Genomic DNA, 8,113 nt, shown 5'->3' with positions numbered 1-8,113 from the left:
AGTGGAGGAAACGAGGGGAGGCCTTTGCCCAGCAGCTTTGGGACACTAAATTAGGCTAGTAAAAAAAAAAAGGTAATGATAAATGAGAGAAAAAATTAATAACGTTTTAATCGAGGAGGAGTCTTATTGTTATTATGATTTAGGCCGAGCACATGATTGGCGCCACAGTATCTCGCCGCGAGATAGACTACCCGTCTTTGACTAACTGTATGAATTAAAGAGGGACGGGTAGTCTATGTCGCGGCGAGATACTCTCGCGCCAATCATGTGCTAGCCCGGCTGGTGCATTTTTGCTTCCGTCAAACTGGGGTATGTAATTATGTCAGTACACAACTGTTCTTGTGTGTGGTTCTCCGTGATTCAAATGCTCATATATAGATCTTGCTGAGCGAACTTATCGCGATAATAAATAGGCTTTATCAGCGCGCGGCGGCGGCGGCCTCCGAAACACGTCGCTCAGCGGTATCAGGAGATTCTGCAGCCCTAACCCAGATTACATGACGGATATGTACACTAGGATTTCTGTGGTATTCTGTGCATCTATCTAGCAGAGACCAAGATGTTGCGAATGTGACGTTTGGCTTGCTTAATGACCGTGCAAATCATTTGAGTTATGTCGTTGTAGCTGTGCTTATCATTTAAAGTACAATCAGTGACGAAACATTTCCTGCTACTTACATTTATCTACATATCATTAACCCCGGATAATGCGTTCATAAACCGCTAATTACAGCCAGTATAAAGATAAACTGTTTTGATACAACCAATTTCTTATCTGTGGAAATGTTATTATTAACATACTAATAACATCGATATCGATTTTCTAACAACATTCAAATCTCGAACATCTCTAAAAATTAAACGTTTTTAATTTAACCCCATTTTTAGTATCAGTCGAGATGGCGTCTTATTGAGTTATGTAGCTTGGCTGTTTCGTTACCATCACATATATAGCCCTTGAAGTGGCAGGAATTAACCGCCTCGCGGACAATTAACGTCATTTAAATTTATAATTTGATTAATTAAAATAAAATTGAAATTCCTTCAACTCAAAAATGACGAATGCCGCTTGAAAGAATAGGAGTAAGGTGAATAATGTACATATTTACTATTCATTACTTTTCCGTTATACAATTCTTGGAGTAACGAAACGAAACTTTATATCATGTAATAAAACTATGAAAACGGATTATATCGCGTATATTGAATAGTTTTATTTCATGAGTAACTATCGCGGTAACCGAAGACGAAACTTTATATGTTTAATATGTCTACTATTGACAGTATATCCCAAGAATTGGGTTTATCTGGTATTAATCCAAACCCAAGTACCTAATGAGGGTTCAAAAAAACAACGAAGCGCTTCGCTTGGTTCGTCTTGGCGGGGCACTACTGTACTACTAGTACCTATTAACTGTAATCCAGTGGAGTGGAGAAAAGAACCAATGCCAGTTATTGATTCCCGCACGTCTCCTCTCAACTCCGCCTCAATTATGTTTACTTATGACAGATGTGACGTCGCGTAGCGAAATATTTACTTTGACGATGGCGAAATCATTCTCATCAAAAATTTTAGTATAATATTGTTTACAATGCATGTGCTCGAAAAGTGCGTTTCCTACGGAGCCATATCATGTGGAAAGTACTACTTTTCCGCAATAGTGCTTTTTGTTTTAAATTTTTTTTACAGTACATATATGGTGCTACTTTCTCGCACTAGTGCGGAAAAGAGCACTTTTCGTGCATATGTCGAAAGTTTAAAGGGCCATATGTACTGTAAAACGTTGTACGATACACGTGCGAATAGGTAATTTGCAACTCGTGTCGATTTAAAACACTCCTTTTAATAATCAAACTTATTTGCCATGATATGTTTTTTTATTTACTCGCACAATGCATAGTAAAACATTGTATGATACACGTGCGTAAAGATGTTTTCCGACTCGTATTCATTTATACTCGCTCGCTTTGCTCGCTCGTGAATAAAATTCCGCTCGTCGCAAATCATACACTCATCGCACTTGTTGCATAAATAGCTATAGTAGACCTATAAAATAGCTCTATAGTAGATGTAATTTATTAACGTTTTATTTATTGTTTTACTTTATTCGAAAGCCTTCCCTTTTATAATTTTAAACATAATTAATTATGCTTAAACCAAAAATTTTAAACTGCAGTTGGCTCTATCTACTCATAATTTTGGATACAAGTATAGTGTTTTTGATACAAGAGCGCTCTCGCGGTTGTGATTAAGAACAGATAAGCGAAGCCGCAAGTCACATGTATGTATCTACGAGTAGGCTTATCAGTTGTCAAATTAATCGCACCTGTCGCAGACTTCCGCACAGCTGCGTCGATGTGTGCTCTTCGTAAGTAGGTACCTGCCTAATGTTTATCGAAGGTTAGTCGTTTTAGAATAGTACATACAGTCTGATTCGAACTTTAAGATACATCAAAAATTTGCAAAAAATACGACATGGATCGGATATGTCAGTTTCGACACTGACATATCCGATCCATATCGTATCTTTAGCAAATTTTTGACGTATCTTAAGGTTCGAATCAGGCCGATAGTAAATAATTATTTTTTAGAGATGTTGGTGATTGTTGACACATAATAAAACAAATACAATTTATTATTAAACGAAACATTTAGCTCGTAAAATCCATAATTATAGTGCGCTGCCTACACACACAGTAATTTTACGTTAAGATAATAAAACCGCATTAAAATTTTATCATCATCAATAATATTTAGTTTCAATCCACCACTTATTTAAAACTTCAATAATCTTATCATGTCTCACTTCACTGATCGTTCGATATCTTTTGGAATTATTTTCGCTACCGACCAATCGCTAATAGATGGCGATCAGATGCATAATTGGTCACCGGCAGTTTATAACGACAAAGAAGAGAGAGACTTCAAGATAACTCAGTAGTTTCCTAAAAGTTCACCGTATGGAATCTAGAGCTTACTGATGAGTGATGATATTGTGCAAGTTGCGGAAAGTTCCAGAAAGTTCAAAAAGTTCCAAAAAATTTCAGGACAAAAGGAAAACTCATTTTGCAAATGGAATTTTCAATTCCTACAAAATAATCAGAAGTTTCCGAAATTTTACCTTGTGGATCTCGCAATTTTGGAAAGTTATCGACGGCACATAATTACTGAGGCTCATTATTAATTATTAACGAAGTTAAGATGTCCCTCAAACAACAAAATCTGTATTTCATCATCTGAGAATTAATATTTAATTAATCACATAAAGAACTTTCAGTTCATGTGTTCAGCTGTCCACTATCCCAGAATAAAATTCGGAGACTGCAGTGCAGTGCCTATCGTAACCGTTTAAATTCGACCTACATATACACTTGACCAATTTTGCCCAAATATTCATCACATTGGACAAAACTTGTCATCGTCTCGAGTGTCACGTCGTGAGTGTCAGAGAACGAAAGACAGGCAGAAATCCTCAAGGAAGCGATCAACCGCGTTAACGGTGTCTCTGAGTCGTAAACCGGCCCGCGCCGTGGCCGACTATTTCCGTCCGTGGCGCGAGAGCAGGCATGCTCTTGAGCGCCAGTGTACTATGACCTCGACAGCAACTGCGCTCATACCTACATACTTACACTTTATGAGTTATTATTATTAACATTTCACGAAGCCCCACATTCGGCGACCACACAGGTGGCGGCAGATTGTCAAAGAGAATCTGTTCCCTAGATGAGGCCACGAGCCTCAGTAATGAGGAAACCGATGCAAGGAGAAGGACTCACACAACTGAGCAGTACCTATAGTGAAGCTCAATCAAGCAAGTAGAGAAGAGAATTTCCTCATTTAGCCCTACGTTATGTACGTGGCTCCTGCCACCCCTGTGTATTACTGCTATGTTGCCACATGCGTAGCTCAATTTAGTGTAGCTACTATATCTATCCTTTGTCGCGTTAAAACTGGCGATGACGTCCTTCTCAAGTTTTGGGACATGTTCACAGATACAGACAGGCCTCACAGTTCTATTACACCGGTTTGTACAAGCCGTTTTCTCGCCGAAACTTGGTAAGCGATTGTAATGGAGTGAACGCGACCACCCCGGACTGTAAACTTCCGGCACACTCGTTAATCCACTCAATGACTACTTTATGACCGGAGACAATATTGCACAGTCAAAGTGAGATTATTTCAAGATCACGAGTAATGAGATCCGGGAACAAAGTGTGACTGCGTCAGTTTAAAATACAACAGAGTGTGATTGATTTCCATGTTGCTATCTCTAAAACGAATTTCTAAACTATCAGAATGTTTCACACAATGCAGTAGAACATAATATTGTATGATGCCTTATTACAGTTTTTTCGGTGTGTTTCAACAGACTTAAGGATGACTCACGTTAGACCGGGCCGTGTCCGGGCCGGAGCTTCCGGCGCTTCGTTTTCTATGGAAAGCACCACCTGATCACCTGTCATGTCATAGAAAAGTAAGCGCCGGAAGCTCCGTCCCGGTCACAGCCCGGTCTAACGTGAGTCATCCTTTATACATTCAATTACAGAGTAAATTATAAGAAATTTTATACCACTATTGAGTTTTGGTAATAGACGTATGGGTCCGAGGTCATGGGAAGGATGTACATAGATTTCATTTCCCATCGCAGCGATGGGCTACTTTTCCTTTATTTCTCTGCATTTGCTTATTTTAACATGTATAGCTGATATTATATGCTAAAAATGAATAATCGAACTTAAACTATCGTGAGACATATTTAAAAATACTTAGATCAGTACGGTTTCATACTCATGTCACCAAAAGCGACTAAAAATAACAGTGAGTGAGAGGTGTGAAACCGTACTGATCTAAATATTTTTAAAAATGAATACTTAATTAAAAATACATGAACACAATATGACGCTTTGATCTGAATTTTGAGTGCACGTTTTGGAGGCATAAGATGTTAGCGCAATGCATTGATCGTCGACGGTTTTATCATCATAATCACTATCTATCGTATCGTAATCCGAGAGCACGCGGTGGCAACACGCCGTGTCAATGTCACGCACGGATGTATAGGTATAACTTCATGATGTCACGCGATTATAAATAAGATTACCGCGATTAACATAATTTAATTACGTATAGGTACAGCGTGTATTTTTGATACGACTACGACCACATATGTCAAGGGTTACATAGTATCCCTAATGAACAAATACTTTCATGTTTTATTAAAAATGTCTGACTTATTCCTTATAATTATAAAATAATTCTTACTACACTCTACTTATACAAGTTAAGAGTCACAAGAACCTCCCGCCAAAAAGCCGCTCCCATACAATCGAAGTTGTGCTCTCATTTTAAAAGGACATGCTGAAATAAAGTAAAATTTGGTGTCAATATTTAAGTAACATAATTATGTCTATTTCATTTATTTCATGAAGATAACATTGATCTCATTATTGTTAGTACAAACATTTTTAAAATTGTTTCATAGCACTAAAACATCTCATATAAATTTATAGTAATATCAAAAATACACACATACATACATATTTAATAAAAGCCAATAAATATACTAACTAGATAAGGTAGATATAAAAAAAATCCCTGTGAAATTATCTTGTTTTCTGTCTAGGTAAAATTATCATTCAGTCTCCTAACGGCAAAAGTCTTTGCATTTCAAAGCGTAGATTGAGTTACTAAAGCAAAAGGCGAACTCGGTGAAAAATGTCGCCATCATTAATTACATTTAATTACTCTTCCCTCCCTTGCGCGATTTTTAAAAGGCGCTCCGGAAATAAGTGTGATTATTGACTTAATTATTCTCTGAAATGGAGTCTGAAAAGCAACTGGCACGGGCTCCGGAGGGCGATTCTAATTTAATAATCGGTTATGGCTTTGAACTGGTTTTGATATGACCTTGAGGATGGGGTTGGTGATTGGCGCGCGCGCGCATCTCACGCACGACTTTCACTCGCATGCACAATCAGTGTTTTCACATTGTCCGATCCGATATCGGATGTCGGAAAGAAATAAAATGTAGGATATATGTGTTTCTCTGTATTTATTTATTATGCATTTAATAAATCGTTATTGCTAAAATAACGATAAATAACGCGAAAAAGGCCGACTTAATGCCAATGGCACTCTCCTGCAGCTGTTTTAATTTGTTCATAGGCGCCTTCCGACATCCGATATCGGAAAGGCGCTTCCGATAAATTCAGCCATGTCGGAGCCTCCCCGTCAGCTGTCGGACCGATAATATTTGTTTGTGTGCGTATGTGTAGGCATAATGTTTATTGTAGTATGCGTGACCGCTAAAGACAGCGCCCGCGGGCGCGCCCCGCGGCCTGAATACGCGGATGTAGGATCCTACATCCGATATCGGATCGGACAATGTGAAAACGCTCTCAGTATGAGCGATCTTCAAGGTGGTGTCAAACTAAGATCAAAACCGTAACAAATTGTTATATCCGAATCGGGCACCAGCTCGGAAGTCTCTTCATGTTGATGTATCAAGAGTAACAAGACGCTTTCTTGGCGTATCATCATTACAAATTGTTTTCCCATTCGCGACATACTCGTATATGAAATGGCAGAATACGAGTAGTTTTGGAATGTAATGTTGTTTTGCGAACTGAACAAAACATTGATATACCTTATCATTACCTATATTATTATTCACAACGTCCTTTTGACAGAATTCCAAAATTTTAAGCAAGCAGTTATGGGTTAATGTTTTATAATGCTAGCCTTAATTACAATTCCAATTTATTTATTTAAAAGACAACAATGGCCCATAATGGTTAGTAACGATTAAGATTAAAAACTAAGTGTTAGTGAAACAAAATCAGAAACAACAAACAAACACCGACAGCAATAACAATAATTATCACCTAGAAGCGGTTATGACACACTCAAAATGCCGATTATAGGTGGATCGTATCGGCCCGCTACAGTAGCCAGGATGGGGTTGGAGCCGGCCCGCACTCTGCAGAGACGGCCTTAAATACCATATATTCGCTTTTCTTAGCATTATACAGTAAGCCATGTTTACTTACGTACGTATTCTTCGCATATGCTTAGTAGGTTTCTCAATGCCCTGACCGTTGGACTGAGCAGCACCATGTCGTCTGCGTAGCTGATGTTGTTGACACTAACATCATCAACCTTAGATTAAAATTAATATGCTATGCATAGTAAGATAATCAAAGAGATGAAGGAGGGAAGAAATAGAAAAATACCAAGGGCTACTAAAAAAATATTGAAAGCGTAGGTATGCTTTGCTATATGGCCATTGGAACAGACACATCATGCTACGTTAGCTAAAGCAGAATGTCAATGGTCACCACGATCAAAAGCACCTCGTGGTGTGATTTGTACCATTATACACTTGACCATGTGTGTCGGTCATATTCCTCGCATTATCCCGGCATTTTGCCATGGTTCATGGGAGCCTGGGGTCCGCTTGGCAACCAATCTCAAGAATTGGCGTAGGCACTAGTTTTTACGAAAGCGACTGCCATCTGACCTTCCAACCCAGAGGGTGAACTAGGCCTTATAGGGATTAGTCCGGTTTCCTCACGATGTTTTCCTTCACCGAAAAGCAACTGGTAAGTATCAAATGACATTTTGTACATAAGTTCCGAAAAACTCATTGGTACGAGCCGGGGTTTGAACCCGCGACCTCCGGATTGCAAGTCGCACGCTCTTACCGCTAGGCCACCAGCTTTCAGGCCAGGCTTCTTCTTTACACTTTGACTGTACAATGCAATACGACAAACGCGATAGACGTCTTTTCACAACTGTATCGTGCCGCTCGGGTAGCACGTGCTCCCATTATCCCGCAACTCGCAAAACATGAAATTACCGTCGCTTGGCTCGAGAGGTGCTCGTCGTGACGTCACGGCCGCTTTGACGTCGCCTAACGAGCGTCTTCTTAATAACCGACCTCCCCTCCACCCCCCCCCCCCCCCCCCCCCCACGCGGGAAAACATCAACAACATCACATGCGAACTTTGTTAATATAACGTCTTTAAACGTTTTCAGACGTAGATATCTTTCCATTTAGCGTATACAAGTTTGCAATTGGTTGGGAACAAGATGCAAAGTACTTATGGAACA

This window comes from Cydia strobilella, chromosome 13 (assembly GCF_947568885.1).
Source record: "Cydia strobilella chromosome 13, ilCydStro3.1, whole genome shotgun sequence".
Classification (NCBI taxonomy): domain Eukaryota; kingdom Metazoa; phylum Arthropoda; class Insecta; order Lepidoptera; family Tortricidae; genus Cydia; species Cydia strobilella.
Note: the sequence above shows the minus strand (reverse complement) of the source record.